We start from the raw sequence: 17,271 nt of genomic DNA, 5'->3' as shown, positions 1-17,271 counted from the left end.
TTGTTTCCAGGAGCCACAGTTTAGGAATTGCTTCGGACCTGGAGAAGAAGTGTACGCAGGATCTCCTCGCCCAGTCTTCCAAAAGACTGAGATATCCTCCAGCGACAGTTTCGAGGCAAACTCTTCCCTCGAGACCAGTCCTTTCTGGCCAGATAGAGATCCTACACAAGATCAAGAGGAAGTATGACGTTCATATCCATGTCCGTCAAGAAAACTTCTTCGAGTGGCTCCTCTAGCAAGTGAGGATGCCGTTCTCCACGCGAGTTTAGGAGCCCGACTTCTAATGTTTTGGGAAGTTTGGCAGAGAAAAGGGGCAGAACCTTGAATTGTCAAGGTTCTGAAGGAAGGCTATGTTATTCCCTTCCTCAGGAAGCCTCCCTTAGTTAGCACGCCAGTCATCTTAACAGCTTATTGAAGAGGATCAGAGAGGTTTTTGGCTTTAAGAGGACGAGGTAACTTCTCTTGTAAGAAAGGGAGCTTTATAACTCGTTCAAGATCTTTACTCTCCGGGGTTCTACAATCTTTTCTGTATTCCCCAAGTCATCGGGGGGCTGGAGGCCTGTCCTGGATGTCAGCGCCCTGAATGTCTTTGTCGTAAAGACGAACTTCAAGATGAAAATAATCCAAACAGTCCTGTTGTCCATTAGCCTGAGAGATTGGATGATGTCCATAGATCTTCAGGACGCATACTTCCATGTTCCCTTACACCCCAAGTCAAGAAGTATCTTAGGTTTGTGTTCTAAGGGAAGATTTTTCAATTTCGCACCCGTTGCTTCGGACTAACGACGGTGTCTCAAGTATTTACCAGGGTAATGGCTCCCATTGCAAAATGGCTCCACCTTCTGAGAGTCACTATGTGGAGGACCTCAAAAAGACTCTCTTTAGTACAGGAGTTGGGAATACTAGTAAACTCCCAGAAATCTCAGTTGATTCCCACTCGGGAGATTCAATATTTGGGAGTGATCATAGTGACTCAGAGTTTTTGGGTTTTTCTGACACTTAAACGAGTGCACGGCCAACAATTGGATGAGTCTCCCGGGGTTCTTTTCATCAATGGAGCAGTTTGTGTCGCTCAGCAGGCTACATCTCGGACCCTTGCAATTCTATCTGAAAGCGAGCTGGAACAGGAAGGAGCTTCCAGACTTGCATGTTTAATGTATGACACTTACCTGGCAGGTATATATATAGCTATATTCTCTGTTCCACCTGGCAGAAATTTTCAAAACTCGCGGCAAACGCTAGTAACCTATTAGTAGTTCAGGCAACCACCACCCCGTTACCGTGGCGCTAGCGCTAGGAACCGTTCCCAATTGGGCCAGATTTTCTCTGCCAGCCGAACCGGCAACATTGTTGGTGGTTCCCTGCTAGGATTTTCATTCTCGTTGCTGACTTTTCATGGATTTTTGGTATTGTACTCGGAAACGTTAGCTTGGCATTCGCTTTGGATTGTTCTTTAAAGATGTCTGATACTGGGAGTATGTTTAGAGTGTGTGTAAAAGAGGGGTGTAAGGTAAGATTGCCGAAAGCTTCGGTCGACCCTCATACCATTTGTAAGAAGTGTAGGGAGAATGTGTGTACTTGGGAGAATAGATGCATTGAATGTGAGAATTTATCAGAGAAGGAATGGAAGATATTTATGAAATATGTTGAGAGACTTGAGAAAGATCGTGTAAGGAGATCTGTTTCTCGTAGTGAGAAGTCAAATTCTTTAGTAAAAGGAGTGAAGTATTTCCTCTCCAGCTCCTTCTAATGTAGAGTTGGTAGTTCCTTCTCCCCAGGTATCTCCTGCGCCCGCTGCTGTATCGGAGGAGGCGAACGATACAAATATTGTGAAGGTGTTCGCTGCCCTTGCGTCCTCATGGGCGACCAGATACAGCGACTTACAGATAGAGTTAGTGCTTTCGATGTCAGTGAAAGTGTAGTGGAGGGGTGGAGGGGGGGCGTCTGATCGTCTCTCTCGTGCTCCTAGACCTAGACCTCTGTCAAGCTCCCAGACCCAAGGGAGAAGGCATGTCGACAGTCGAAGGGAGGCGAGAGAGGTTTTGTCACGGTCAGGCGTCCCTTCGAACAGTCCTGTTGCAAGTTCCCAGGCTGTTTGCAGTTCGCCGCAGAAAAGGCGTAACTGGGAAGTGTGCGTCCTCGGAAGGTTCGACTTACCGAGTCAAAGAAACGTCGGTATGCAGTGGTGGGGGTCTCACCCCCTCAAGAGGACTTTCAGGACATCAACTGCTCTCGAGAGACATGCTCAAGATCGTGAGGCTGGAGTAGTCCTGAGTGTTGTCCTCCTCGGGAGACGGGGACGCAGTTCCGATCAAGAGGAAAAGGATTTTTCGTGCTAGAGAGGACTCAGGGCGCACTGGCGCTATACGTCCTTCTCGGCCTGGTATTTCGATGGGAGAATCTCCTCCATCTTCTTGTGTATCTTCCCCTCGTCTTTCTCTCCAGTGGCGGGTAGAGTACAAGATCGCTCTCCGTTAGGTCGCAGTCCCGCTCGTCGTAATCCTCCTCCTTCGTCGTCTACCATTCAGGAGGATAGTACGAAGGGTTTTCTTAAGGGAAATGCAGTCCAAGCTGGCAGTTCTGGTGAAGTCTTGGGATGCGCCTGAGCAAGCATCTTCGAGGCGTAAGGACGATTTCCTTCCCATTAAGTCTTCTAAAAGGGAAGACAAGGACGCGTTCGCCGAGGACTCAAGGCGCACTGGCACTAGGAGAACAAGCGATCGCTTGGTTTTTGCAGGACGCAGAACACAGGAAGAAAATAGTTTCGGAAGAAGCAGGACGCAAACATCAGGACGCGGGACCAATTGTGGACGCAGGACGCAGGCGACAGGAAGCAGGCGTGTCTACGATGGACGCAGGACGCAGGCGGCAGGACATCGAGAGGCGGCAGGACGCCGACTCCTCGGTAGCCGCAGGACGCAGGCGGCAGGACGCTATTCCGTCAACGAAGCGTCAACACGACAATGATTTACAAGACATTTCTTCAGCAGAAGAGGAATTGGAATTAATTGAGGAAAAGAATACGGAACCTTCTTCAGATTATAAGGTTCTGACTTCACGTCTTATTGCTATTTTGAGGGGGAATTTAAAACCGACAGCTCCTTTATCCCCCTATCACAGTTTCCAAGACTAGGACCTCCAAAGAAGTCCTCTTTCCTTAAAATGACGATGTCAATTTCGGCGAAGAAGGCACCCTTCAACGTGTGAATGACTGGATGAAGGATAAGAAAGAAGCGGGAAAATACTCTTTTGTTTTTCCACCAGCTAAGTTAGCATCTAAATCAGGAGTATGGTACGCTACTGGAGAAAGTCTAGGCCTGGGAGTACCTGCCTCCTCCCAGGGGGACTTCTCCAGTATAGTAGACAGCTCACGCAGACAGGCGTTACAGTCTGCTAAGGTCTGGTGGACGTCTTCAGAGTTTGACCATCTTTTTAAAGGGATTTTTAGGACTTTTGAAGTCTTCAATTTCCTGGATTGGTCTTTGGGAGCACTAGCGAACTCCCTAGAAGAAGAGGATTCGCAGGATTTAGAAACTGCTAAGAGCATTATGTCCTGCATGGACAAGGCTCTGAGAGACGGAACGAATGAACTGGCCTCGTTATTCACAGCAGGAGTACTTAGAAGACGATCGATGTTGTGTTCTTTCACTTCAAAAGGAGTTTCTAACTCTCAGAAATCGGAGTTGCTGTTCTCTCCTCTTTCGAAACGGCTGTTTCCTTCAGAGGTGATTAGGGATATAGCTCTCTCCCTTTCTCAGAAGGCCACTCAAGATCTTCTCTCGTCTTCAGTTAAGAAGTTCTTACCACCCAAGTTGGTGAAGAAGACTCCAAAGGATACTAGGCCTTCGCAACAGCCCTTTCGAGGAAGAACATTCGCTCGACCCGCCTTTAGGGGTAAGAGAGTACCCACTAAAAGAGGAGCCAAGACCCCCTCTAAAGAATGAGAACTCAGTCCTCCAGACGACAGTGGGAGCCAGACTTCAAGGTTTTTGGGAAGTTTGGCAGAATATGAAGGCAGATCCCTGGGCTGTCAACGTAGCTCGGGAAGGGTACAAGATTCCTTTCTTGAAGAGACCTCCTCTCGCAACATCTCCGAGAGCCCTCGGGGCAAATTACAACGATTTAGTGAAGAAAGCGGCTCTGTGGGAGCAAGTAGCTTCCATGCTAGAGAAAGGAGCCATAGAGCCTGTTCTGGATCACGAATCTCCGGGATTTTACAACCGTCTGTTCCTGGTTGCAAAGTCCTCGGGAGGGTTGGAGGCCAGGTTCTGGACGTAAAGTCAACTGAATCTTTTCGTAGAAAAGACCAAGTTCACTATGGAGACGAACGATTCAGTACTGGCAGCGGTACGTCCAGGGGACTGGATGGCGACCACCCCTGGACTTACAAGACGCATACTTTCATATTCCGATTCATCCAGGAAGCAGGAAGTATCTAAGGTTTGTGATTCAGGACAGGGTCTTTCAGTTCAAGGCCCTATGCTTCGGCCTTTGCACAGCCCCTCAAGTGTTCACGAGGATGATGTCCAATGTGGCGAGATGGTTACATTTAAGAGGGATCAGAGTGTCTTTTTATCTGGACGACTGGTTGATAAGATCCCAATCAAGAAGTCAATGTCTGGAGGACTTGAGTCAAACATTGGACTTAGCAAAAGACCTAGGTCTGGTAGTAAACATGGGAAAGTCTCAATTGGATCCCCAACAACAGATAGTTTATTTGGGGATTCAGATATCGGCAGTGACTTTTCGGGCTTTTCCGTCCCCCGAAAGCAAGCCCAATGCATTCGGAAGGTGCAGGACTTTCTAAAGAAGGACCGATGCTCAGCAAGAGAGTGGATGAGTCTACTGGGCACACTCTCTTCGCTAGAGAGGTTCATTTCTTTAGGAAGACTGCACATGAGACCTCTACAGTTTTTCCTGAAGGATTCATGGCCAAGAAAATTGCAACGGATTCCTTCCAGTTTCTAATTCGGCCGAAGTAAAGGAGGAATTAAAGTGGTGGCTAACTCCAGGCAGGTTAGCAAGAGGGATTTCGCTTCAGCAGAAGAGCCCAGACCTCGTCTTGTTTTCCGACGCGTCGGACGCGGGTTGGGGAGCGACATTAGCCCTCAGAGGTGTCGGGACTTTGGAGCAAGGAAGAAACAAAGTGGCACATAAACAGGAAGGAACTGATGGCAATTTTCTTGGCTTTGAAGCACTTCAGAGAGTTGATTCGAGACAAGACAGTGCAGGTCAACTCGGACAACACCACGGCTCTGGCATACATCCGAAAACAAGGAGGAACTCATTCTTTTTCCCCTTTACAATCTGGCAAAGGAAGTTCTGCTTTGCTTGCTTTGGGCGAGGAAAGGTCGTGATACTCACCAGGTTTATACAAGGAGAGAAGAATGTGGGTGCGGACCTGTTGAGCAGAAGAGAACAACTTCTCTCAACGGAGTGGACGTTGCACATGGTGGTTTGCCAGAGCCTGTGGAAGTTGTGGGGCCGTCCGGTAGTAGATCTGTTTGCGACAGCCAGAACAAAAAGGTTACCAACCTATTGCTCTCCGGTTCCAGACCAGGAAGCAGTGGCGGTCGACGCATTCCTGATGGATTGGTCAAACTTAGATCTGTACGCTTTTCCTCCATTCAAGGTACTGGGGAAAGTGATGAAGAAGTTCAGGGAGAGCCAAGGAACGAGGATGACCTTAATAGCCCCGTTTTGGCCGGCCCAAAGTTGGTTCACAGAGGTACTGGAATGGACAGTAAGGGAGATACGCCAAGGACACTTCCTCTAAGAGTAGATTTACTCAGACAACCCCACTTCGACAGGTTTCACAAGAATACCCTCGCTCTGGGTCTGACTGCGTTCAGACTATCGAACGTCTGGTCAGAGCGAGGGGATATTCTAGAGAGGTGGCCAGTGCAGTGGCTAGAGCCAGAAGAACCTCCACAATCACAGTATATCAGTCGAAGTGGGACAATTTCCGGAAAGGGTGTAAGAACAGGAAAGTGTCTTCATCCAGTACCTCTGTGACCCAAATCGCAGATTTCCTTCTATACTTGAGGAAGGAATTACGCTTGTCAGTTTCGACAATCAAAGGTTATAAGAGTATGCTAACCTCAGTGTTTAGACACAGGGATCTAGACATCTCGAATAACTTAGACCTTAGAGATCTGATTAGGTCATTTGGTACGAAGAAACAATCACAATGCAGGCCACCTGCTTGGAACCTTGATGTGGTCCTGAAGTATTTAACTTCTAGCAAATTCGAGCCTTTAGAGGAATCCTCTCTGAGAGATCTTGCCAAGAAGACTATCTTTTTAGTAGCATTGGCAACTGCTAAAAGAGTTAGTGAGCTTCAGGCCATATCGAAGAAGGTGGGATGGAGACATGGCAACGCAGTGTGTTCATTCCAAGAAGGTTTCTTGGCCAAGAATGAGAATCCAGCTAATCCTTGGCCAAGATCCTTTGAAGTTTTGGGTCTGGCGGAGTTAGTGGGTCGAGCAAGAAAGAGTTCTCTGCCCAGTGAGAGCGTTGCGGTGTTATATGGAAAGAACAAGAGATATCAGAGGGAAGTCTGATGCTCTGTGGTGTTCAGTTAAAGACCCCAGTAGACCCATGACGAAGAACGCTCTAGCCTTCTTCATGAAGAGAAGTTAATTTAAAGAGGCTCATATGTTGTGTCAAGAGCAGAACTTTGGTATTTTGAAAGTGAAGGCTCATGAAGTCAGGGCAGTGGCGACTTCATTAGCTTTTAAAAAGAATTTAGCCCTCAAGGAAATTATTGAATCCACATATTGAAGAACTAATTCAATATTTGCGTCTCATTCTTAGGGATGTTCAGACAACCTTTGATAATTGTCAGACGCTAGGTCCATACGTGTCCTCTGGTACAGTATTGGGCAAAGGAGTTACTACCCCATAACCTTCTTTTAAGCTAGTTGATTTTATTAGGTGATGGTGTTTGTGTTTATTGGTCGTCTGAGAAAAGTGTGCGGTACTTTTCTCAGTCTTGTTAGTATTATCCGGTGATGGTGTGTGTGTAGTTCAGGTAAATGATCTATTACTAGCTTGGAAATGCCGTGGCATAGGAAGAGGGCTGTACGGTTCTGTCAACACATTGGTCACGTCCAGTTGTCAGTTCCAGTCTTAGCTTCTTCAACATACAGGACACTTCCTTGTTGAGAGCTACTAAGGTTTAAGCAGGCTTAGAGGCAGGACCTATGAAGTCAGCTACCTTAGCAGGTAAGGAACCTGGAGTTTTAATAATATTTTAATAATATTTTTATACTCTAAGAATGTTGCTGTCTTTGACCCACCTCCAAATGTGTCAATCAGCTATATATATACCTGCCAGGTAAGTGTCATACATTAAAATGAAGTTTTTATGATAAAACAAAGTTTAATGTATACTTACCTGGTCAGGTATATATAATTTAATTCCCCTTCCGGCCCACCCGTAACAAATAAAACCCCGTCGAGCAGTCAACACCGATCCAAACAGCGTCCCCTCATAGGCCACCCGGGTTCAGAGAAAATCTGGCCCAATTGGGAACGGTTCCTAGCGCTAGCCCCACGGTAACGGGGTGGTGGTTGCCTGAACTACTAATAGGTTACTAGCGTTTGCCGCGAGTTTTGAAAATTTCTGCCAGGTGGAACAGAGAATATAGCTATATATATACCTGCCAGGTAAGTATACATTAAACTTTGTTTTATCATAAAAACTTCATTTTTCGTATAACACAGGAAATAAAAGAGGACTTCCTTTGGTTGAATTCAAGAGAAGAGAGTGTCCGAAGGCAAATCTCTCTTTCAACTTAACCCCAACCTGAACTTCTTTTCAGATGCATCGGACCTAGGATGGGGATCGTTTTTAGAGCAAAGCGAATCTCGGGAGTATGGTCCCTAGAGCAAAGATATCTGCATATCAACGTGAAGGAGCTAAAGGCAATACACCTGGGCCTTCAGTCCTTTGCATCAGAAGTCGAGAACAAGACGATAGCGGTCTACGTGGACAGCACGACTGCTTTCTCATACGTCAAGAAGCAAAGAGGGACTTGGTCTTTCTCTACTTACTAAATGGCAAGAGATCTCCTCATTTGGACAGAGCAAAATACAGGCAGTCCCCGGGTTACGACGGTCTCGGCTTACGACGTTCCGAGGTTATGACGCTTTTCAATTATATTCATCAGACATTATTTCCAGGGTATAAACGCCTACAACGCTCATCTGGCAGATGAAATATGACACCAAAATGCAAAATAATCAATATTTGAAGTTATTTTTTTTTTTATGAAAAATGCCATAAGAATGCAGTTTACATAGTTTTCAATGCACTCAAAGCATTAAAAGTAAGGTTTTCTCAGGATTTTTGACTATGTTCCGGCTTACGACGCGTCTCAAGAACGGAACCCCCGTCGTAACCCAGGTACTGCCTGTAATGTGCGTTTAGTCACCAGGTTCGTCCAGGGGAAGCTAAACGTTTTGGCAGACAAGCTAAGTCATCGGAAACAGGTCCTGCTGACGGAATGGACGTTGGATCCTCTGGTCTGCCTAGATCTTTGGAAACTACTATTGGGAAAACTGACGATAGACTTGTTTGCCACATCTTGGAACTATCGTCTTCCTCTATTTTGTTCGCCATTTCCAGACCCACAGGCATGTGCAGTGGATGCTTTTCATTTGGACTGGTTGGACAAGGAACTGTGTGCTTTCTCTTCGTTCAGCCTGATTAGCCAAGTGCTTAACAAGTTCCTGGTACACAGCAATGTCTCTCTGATCTTGGTGGCCCCTTTCTGACCATCGAAAGAATGGTTCCCCAGTCTCGTAGATCTATTGGTGGACTTCCAGAGGCTGCTTCCTCAAAAGAAGCAGCTACTCAGACAACCACACTTCCACAGATTCCACAAAAGCCTGTCTTCTCTGGCCCGACAGGATTTAAAATGTCCAAAAACTCCTCAGAAAGAAGGAGTTTTTAAGGGAACTTCAAAGGCTATTTCCATGTGTAGGAGGAAGAAATGGGGAATCTTCAATGAGAGGTGTAAGAATTCCAACATCTATTCTTCTAAGACCACTGTGATGCAAATATCTGATTTCTTGCTTCATTTAAGGTCAGTAAGAAACCTGTCTTCCTCTACTATCAAGGGCTATAGGGCCATGTTAGTATCAGTGTTCCGTCACAGAGGCTTGTACTTGTCCTCCAACCCAGACATCGCTGATCTCATTAGATCGTTTGATACCTCTTATTGTAAAGATTCTCCTATAGTGCTGTGGGATCTGGATATTGTGTTAAAGTGGTTGTCTTGGTGTTGTTTAGAACTTATGCATGAACTTGTCTGAGGGACTTAACCAAAAAAAAAAAAAAAAAAACTTCCTTGTATCCTTAGCGACTGCTAAAAGGATTAGCGAGATTCATGCACTTGATTAGAAAATTGGCTTTTCAAAATAGTGCTATTTTTTCATATTCCTTGGGGTTTCTAGCCAAGAACAAGTCTCCCTCAAATCCCTGGCCCTCACTCTTTTTCTATCCTTAATTTGACAAAAGTCTTGGGTAATGATGGTGAGGAAAGAACTCTGTGCCCAGTGAGGTCCTTAAAGTACTACCTTCACAGAACTAAAGAAATCCTTGGAGATTTTGGCAGTCTTTGGTGTTCTGTAAAAAAAACCTTCAGACCTTTATCTATGAATGCTGTAATGTTTCTCTTAAGAGACATCATCCGAGAAGCACATTCTTCAGGTAAGGAGGATGTTCTCCCGGTCTGCAAGGCTAAAGCTCGTGAGATTAGGGCAGTAGCCACTTCTCTGGCTTTTAAGAGAAATTTATCTCTTCTGTTATCAGTTGTACGTTTTGGAAATGCAAATCCATGTTTCCATTGCATTTTCTCCGTGACATTGAAATGTTGTATGAAGACCCAGCACCCTGGGTCCATTTCTTGTGGCTGGTGTGGTGTTGGGGAAGGAAGTGTAGGAAGCAACCCCTCCTAGAATATTTTTCTCCTTGACACAAGGTGTGAGGTTTTATGGGAAACCTGAAGGTATGAAGTATACCTGGAGTACCCTTCAGTCTTTTGTTAGGATGTTGGTGGATATTTTATTATTTTGGTTTTAGGTAACAATCTTTTCTGGTGATATGTTGGTACTGAGCCCTGGGCAGGGGCAATTAATGTTGATCCTTTGTTAGTCACGGAATTATCCTTCGTTTCAAAGGTCCCATTATGTAATAGGCGCTACGTGGCTTTACCGCCACGCCGTTAGATGATGAGATGAGTGGCAACCAGAGGCAGTATTTTCCTGCTACGACTCTCTTATCAGGTAAGGAATCAACAAACATTTAAATTAATGTTGGCAAAGTTTTTTGTACTCTCGGTTTATGTATTTTTATGAATTTGAGGTAGAATTATCCATGCTTCCCACCTTCCCGCAATGTGGGAATTGCTATTTAATTACTGGTGAAGTTGTATAATTAAAAATGAAATTTTCATGATAAAAATTTTTTTAATTATACTTAACCAGTAATTACATGTACATAAAGTATAATCAGAGCTCACCCTCCATCCCCTAGCATGGATTCATGTTGATGAGCATAAACAAACTGAGCTCTTTTCTGTGATGTTCCTGTCTCTTGCCCCGAAAGTGGATGGGGCATTGATACCTAACCCCAAAAAAATAGAAGATTAGCGCAACCCGCGAATTTCGGGATTTTAACTGCCGGCGAGTGAAACTCTTAGCTATATAATTACAGGGTAATTATAATTAAAACTTTATTTTATCATGAAAATGTAATTTTCCTATAGTTTATATTTTGGTTTGAAACTTAGTTCTTATACCTAGACTGTATGTGCTACATTAAAAATTTATCATTGTTGATCTTGTACCAGTATGATTTTTGTCCCTTTGCAAAATAGGGTGTTTTTGTCCTTTTGCAAAATAAGGTGTGTTTGCATTGCTTGCCAAATTTCAACGCCAGTTTTACCGCTGTCATATTTTTATGAGTAGAATTCATTGCCTTCTATTTTTTTCAGTAATTATTCTAAAAAATACATTTAAGCTTTGCTAGCCTTACCTGGCTTAATGTTAGGTAGAAGGAACTGCACTACTTCTTTTTAAGATTGATGTCTTTGCTAACAAGTAATCTTCATTTTAGTAAAGTACTCTTGGAGTGATGGCAACGAACGAAGCAAAGAAGGACCAACCAATTGATGACATTGAAGATGCTATGAGTGAATTAATGAACACCGAAAGCTATATTATGGTAGACATTGGAGCCAACCTCACCAATAAAAAGTTCACAAGGGACTTAGACTCCGTAGTATCTAGAGCTCGCGATGCAGGTAAGATCAGTGGAGGACATTTTTTATTCTTTAATTTTTTATAAGTAACTTACGAAGTCATTACATAGCTATTAGTTCTATTGGTAGCTTGAATTCAAACTTTGCCAGTAACATTTCAAAAGTCTGTGTACGTGGCTAGTTCTGCCCATGAGCAGAAATATTAGGAACAACTTTAGCAGATAACTTCACTACATGGCTTGGCGTAAACACTGACTACTAATGGCAGCTTATTCATTAGTTTCCAGTTATTTAACCGGATTATGGTGGTGTATATATCTAATGAAAGTATATTTAGTAACTTTCATGAAATCTCAGGATGGTTTTTTTTCTTGTTTCATTATTAAGTTGATTTATCAACAGAATTTTGCCTTAAAAACAAATCCGCTAGGTCAAATTTTTTTGTTTGTACCTAGGCTACTTGTGAGCTGCCAATATTAGTTCTGCCCTAAAAGTAGTTTTGTTCATGCAACTTACTTGACATATATATATAGCTGTATTTTCTGAAGTCCGACAGAATTTCAAAACTCGCGGCACACGCAGTGGGCGGCCAGGTGGTAGTACCCATTCCCGCCGCTGGGAGGCGGATATCAGGAACCATTCCCATTTTCTATTCATATTTTTTCTGTCGCCGGTCAGTAAACACCTGTTTACAGACCTCCGCCTAGGATTTTTTGGATTGACTCGTTATTAAGTATCTGGATTGACTTTTGGTTATTGATTCTGGATTGTTGGATTGGCATACGCGATAGTGGACTGTTTTTTTATTTTGGATTGGCTTTTCTATAAACGTGATGTCTGGATCAAGTTCAGTGAGTTTCAGAGTGTGTGTGAAGAGTGATTGTAAAGTGAGGCTACCGAAATCATCGGTAGATCCCCACACAGTATGTATGGGGTGTAGGGGGCATGTATGTTTATTGGATGATCAGTGCAATGAATGCGAGGGTTTGACCGATGATGGATGGAAGGTGTATGATTCTTATCGGCGTAAATTGGAACACGATAGGATCAGGAGGTCTTCCTCCAAGAGCGGTTCTTCTAAAGGTAAGGGAAGTAATATTTCACCTGTATTAACACCTTTAAAATTTGTTGCACCTAAACCTGTGATGTTGCCTTCGGGCCCTGATTCTGTGTCTGGAGAAGGTAATGCCCTTTCTCTGATTTTAGAGTCTTTACGTACTCTAGAATCTAAAGTGTTAGCCTTGGAAACCGGCAGTTAAAGTGTGTGATCGTGCCCCTAGTGTTGTGGAGGGGGCGTCAGATCGGCCCCATAATGCCTCTAGGCCTAGACCTCTATCGGACTCCCAGGACTCAGGGAGTGGGTATGTCGAAAGCCGCAAGAGGGTTACTGGGGCTCCCCACCGATCTGGCGTCCCTTCGGCAGGACCTGTTGCAAAGTCCCAGGCTATCAAGGAGCGCGCACGGGCGCGCATCCCTAAGGACTGCTTTTCGTCCTCCGAAGCGTCCTCCCCGCGCAAGGGGTGGAGCACTCGGAGAGACTCTCGTCCGCTGAAAAGGACGTTTCGTGCTGAGGACGCTTCACATCCGGCATCGCCGATTTCTTCGGAGGAAGCCTATGAAGCTTTTCCACCTCAGAAGAGAGGTAAAATCTCTTCCGACGAGGCCTCTGGGTTGCACGCACAGGCGCGTATCCCTGAGGTCTCTGGGTTGCACGCACAGGCGCGTACCCCTGAGAAGCAGGTAGCTGTACCTGTGAGAAGGAAGGAGGCGTCCCCTCGCCCCTCGGCTTCTCGTAGGTTCAGCCCTTCGCCTCCTTGGGTTTCTTCACCTACGAAGAACATCCTTGTGTCCCTTCAGGACCAGTTGTCGGCTTTGATGGCTCAGAAGACACGCCCAATAGTCGAGCCGAAACGTAGAAAGGACGTCAGGCTGCCTGTCAAAAGGACAAAGCAGCCCCCTTCTCCTTCTCATCGTTCGTCTCTTTCTCCTCCTGCGTCCCCGTCGGTGCTCCTCCGATCTCGTTCTTCTAGTAGGAAGTCACGTGGACAGGACGCTTTGCTTCCCTCTCGACGTCCTGCGTAGACCACTCGTCAGGACGCTTCGGAGGACGTTCTTCAGGACGCTCGGCAGGACGCTTTTCAGGACGCTTCAGAAGACGAGGACGCTCGTCAGGACGCTTTTGTGGACGCTTTTCCGCAAGAAAGGGCTTTCGAGAGCGCACAGAAGGACGCTTTGAAAGCTAAGTCTGGACGCTTTAGCGGCAAGCGTAAAGACGCTTCTTTAGAGCGAGTTAGAGCAAAACAAGTCGCCTCTCATGACGCTCAGCGCGGTCAAGATGCTCTGCTTCCTTCATGCATTAAGGATCGACAGAAGGTCGGTTGCGTTGAAGAAACTTCTGCACCCAAACGGAGATCTTTGGCGCTACAGTTCTTCGAGGAAAAGGTTGCAGACAAAGTTGTTCAAGTCAACTCGGACAACACCACGGCCCTTGCGTACCTAAAGAATCAGGGAGGAACACACTCCCGGCCTCTATTTCACCTAGCGAAGGAGATTCTGCTGTGGGCAAGTGCAAGGCGAGTCAAGATCCTGACGAGATTCATCGCAGGAGTCCAGAACGTCAGAGCGGACCTTCTCAGCCGACAGGACCAAATCCTGCCTACAGAATGGACTCTGCATCAAGACGTTTGTCGGGAGCTATGGAAGCTCTGGGGACGTCCTCTGGTCGACCTATTTGCGACGTCGAGGACAAAGAGGTTGCCTCTTTATTGCTCCCCTGTGTTAGATCCAGGAGTGATCGCTATAGACGCACTGCTCTGGGATTGGACGAACTTAGACCTATATGCCTTCCCGCCATTCAAGATCATGGGGGAAGTCATGAGGAAGTTCGCGGCGTCGGAGGGGACGAGGTTGACCCTGATCGCCCCGATGTGGCCCGCAAGAGAATAGTTCACGGAGGTAATGTCCTCCCTTGTAGATTTCCCAAGGACGTTGCCATGGAGGAGAGATCTACTCAAACAGCCCCACTTCGAAAGATATCACCAAAACCTCTCCGCTCTGGGTCTGACTGCGTTCAGACTATCGAAAAGTTGGCCAGAGCGAGAGGTTTTTCTAAATCAGCTGCAAAAGCGAATGCCAACGCAAGGAGGGCTTCATCGAGAGCTGTTTACCAGTCGAAGTGGGCTTCCTTCAGGGCATGGTGTAGAAAGGAGGGAATATCCTCTTCCACTACCTCTGTGAGCCAAATAGCCGATTTCCTGCTTTTCTTAAGGAATGTGCAGAAGTTGGCAGTCCCTACCATCAAGGGATATAAAAGTATGCTGTCAACGGTCTTTCGGCACAGAGGCCTGGAACTTACTGACAACAGAGATCTTCACGATCTCTTGAGATCGTTTGAGACAACTAAGATACCTCAGGTGAGACCTCCTTCCTGGAACTTAGACTTAGTTCTAAGACTTTTGATGTCGAGTCCTTTCGAGCCTCTCCATACTGCGTCTCTTAGGAACTTGACAAGGAAAGCTCTTTTCCTAACTGCTCTGGCGACGGCGAAGAGAGTTAGCAAAATTCAAGCTATCAGTAAACAAGTGGGCTTCAAAGGTGACAACGCTGTCTGCTCTTTGAGTCCCACTTTCTTAGCGAAAAATGAGAACCCGTCTAACCCTTGGCCCAAGAGCTTCGAAATTAAGGGTATGACAAGCCTTGTAGGCCAAGAACCTGAGAGAGTCCTGTGCCCTGTCAGGGCTCTCAAGTTTTACGTTCGCAAGACGAAGGAGGTACGAGGTCCCTCAGATAATCTGTGGTGCTCTGTAAAGAGACCCGATTTACCATTGTCCAAGAATGCTTTGGCTTTCTTTCTAAGAGACATTATAAAAGAGGCTCATTCATCTTTCCAGAAGACTGATTTGAGCCTCTTGCGAGAGAAAGCTCACGAGGTCAGAGCGGTCGCAACCTCGCTTGCCTTCCAAAAGAACATGTCGATCAAGGACATCCTTGACGCCACCTTTTGGAGGAGCAATTCTGTATTCGCCCTCACACTACTTGCGAGATGTGAGAACGATATACGAGGACTGTTGTTCTCTTGGGCCATACGTGTCTGCAGACACAGTCTTGGGGGCTGGAGGTAGCTCTTTTCCTATCCCTTAGTTAGGTTTAGGTTAGTTTTTATTATTGTGTTTTTAGGTTGTGGTGAGTCTTGTGTGAAGATCTCCCATCCCTTAGTTTAGTGTTCAAAGGGGTTTTGGATAGTTGGTCTGGTGGTGGTCAGTTGCTTCGTTGCCCTCATATGTATGGCTCGATGGTCTTGTCACGTTGAGGTCACGTCCCAGTTGACAGATCATCCAGAGCGCACCAGCACTACAGGTCTCCACCTGGCTGGCAACTCTGATTAAGCAAAAGCAGGCTTAAGTGACAGTAATCACAGAGTCTACTTTGCTAACAGGTGAGGAACCAATATATATATTATATACTTAATTTAAGTTTCCTACAAATCCTATTCTGTCTCTTCCCACCATCCGAAGGTGGGATTCAGCTATATATATATCTGTCAGGTAAGTTGCATGAACAAAATGTTATTGTTATAATACAATTAAGTTTGTTCATACTTACCTGGCAGATATATATAATTAAAGTGCCCACCCTCCTCCCCTCAGGAGACAGTGGCATTAATAAAATATGAATAGAAAATGGGAATGGTTCCTGATATCCGCCTCCCAGCGGCGGGAATGGGTACTACCACCTTGCGCCACTGCGTGTGCCGTGAGTTTTGAAATTCTGTCGGACTTCAGAAAATACAGCTATATATATATATCTGCCAGGTAAGTATGAACAAACTTAATTGTATTATAACAATAACATTTTTGTATGTTATGCCATTTCTTTAGGCTGAAACTTTTGCATTATGTTTTGTTTACAGGGCCTAGATTACTTGCAAGCCATTGGTAACTTGTTTTGCCTTTAAATTACATTTTCAAATGCTGTCTTCCGACCATAGGACTTGGTAGCCGCTAATAATAGTTGCCTTAAAAGGAATTCTTGAATGTTTTGTCATTTGGTATATGTGACTTACCCAGTAATTATATAGCGAAGAGTTTCTACTCAATGGCAGCTTAAGTTCAAATTTCCCGGGTAGCGCTTCAATGGCTCAGTGTAGGTCTACAGTCATGTCCCCCGTGGCAATACTAGGAACGACTTAGCTAATCACGTCATTCTGTTTTCTGCCGCACTCGACGAAACATCGAGTGCTTACAGCAGCTTGTTCTTATTTTCTAGTTATATCACCAGATTTCGGTAGTGTTACAGCCACTGGAATGCATTCGTAGCCTTCGAGCAAGATGAGTCATGTCTTGTTTATTTTGTTCAGATTAACATCTAGCCAGATACTTGCAGTCTCCGGGAATAATAATGGCCTTATAGATTTTTCTTGAATGGATCACTATTCAAGTAGATCAGATAGTTTTGCATGTATCTTTTTACTTCCCGGTCTTAACGTAAGTCGTTGGTTAAGTATTGCCTTCAGTAACTAATTTTGATGCTATGCCATTACTTTAGGCCAAACTTTCGTTTTTAGAATTTGTTTACCGGCCATGAGCTATTAGCAAGACACCGCTCCAGTAACAGTTACCTTAGAACAATCCTTTTACCCTTGTATTATTCACCGGATATACAGTGGGCCCCCTGTATTCGCGTTCTCCGGATTTGCGGACTCACAGATTCTCAGATTTCTCTCTGGACCATATCTACCCATTATTTGCGGGGAATTCGCCTATTCGCAGGTTTTTCCGATTATAAGTAATCACTAAATAGTGTATTTTGATATTATTTTCATGACTAAATACATTTTTATGATTCAAAAATTATTTATTAATTTTAAAATATTAATATTGATCAATACTGTATTAGCAAGTTTAATCAGATTAAATGACATCACATAATAATAATAATTTCTCTCTCTCTCTCTCTCTCTCTCTCTCTCTCTCTCTCTCTCTCTCTCTCTCTCTCTCTCTCT

At 45.0% G+C, this 17,271-nt stretch overlaps 1 long non-coding RNA gene across 1 annotated transcript in view; it reads left to right on the top strand.

The window, feature by feature from the left end:
* Positions 1 to 17,271, top strand: part of LOC135215075 (uncharacterized) — a 56,282-nt gene that overhangs the window by 22,614 nt on the left and 16,397 nt on the right. Inside the window, exon 2 of the long non-coding RNA XR_010314547.1 lies at positions 11,126 to 11,312. This is a non-coding gene — a long non-coding RNA (uncharacterized LOC135215075). The remainder of the gene's footprint in view (positions 1 to 11,125; positions 11,313 to 17,271) is intronic.

This window comes from Macrobrachium nipponense, chromosome 5 (assembly GCF_015104395.2).
Source record: "Macrobrachium nipponense isolate FS-2020 chromosome 5, ASM1510439v2, whole genome shotgun sequence".
Taxonomy (NCBI): domain Eukaryota; kingdom Metazoa; phylum Arthropoda; class Malacostraca; order Decapoda; family Palaemonidae; genus Macrobrachium; species Macrobrachium nipponense.
Note: the sequence above shows the minus strand (reverse complement) of the source record. Positions and strands in the feature narration are given on the sequence as shown.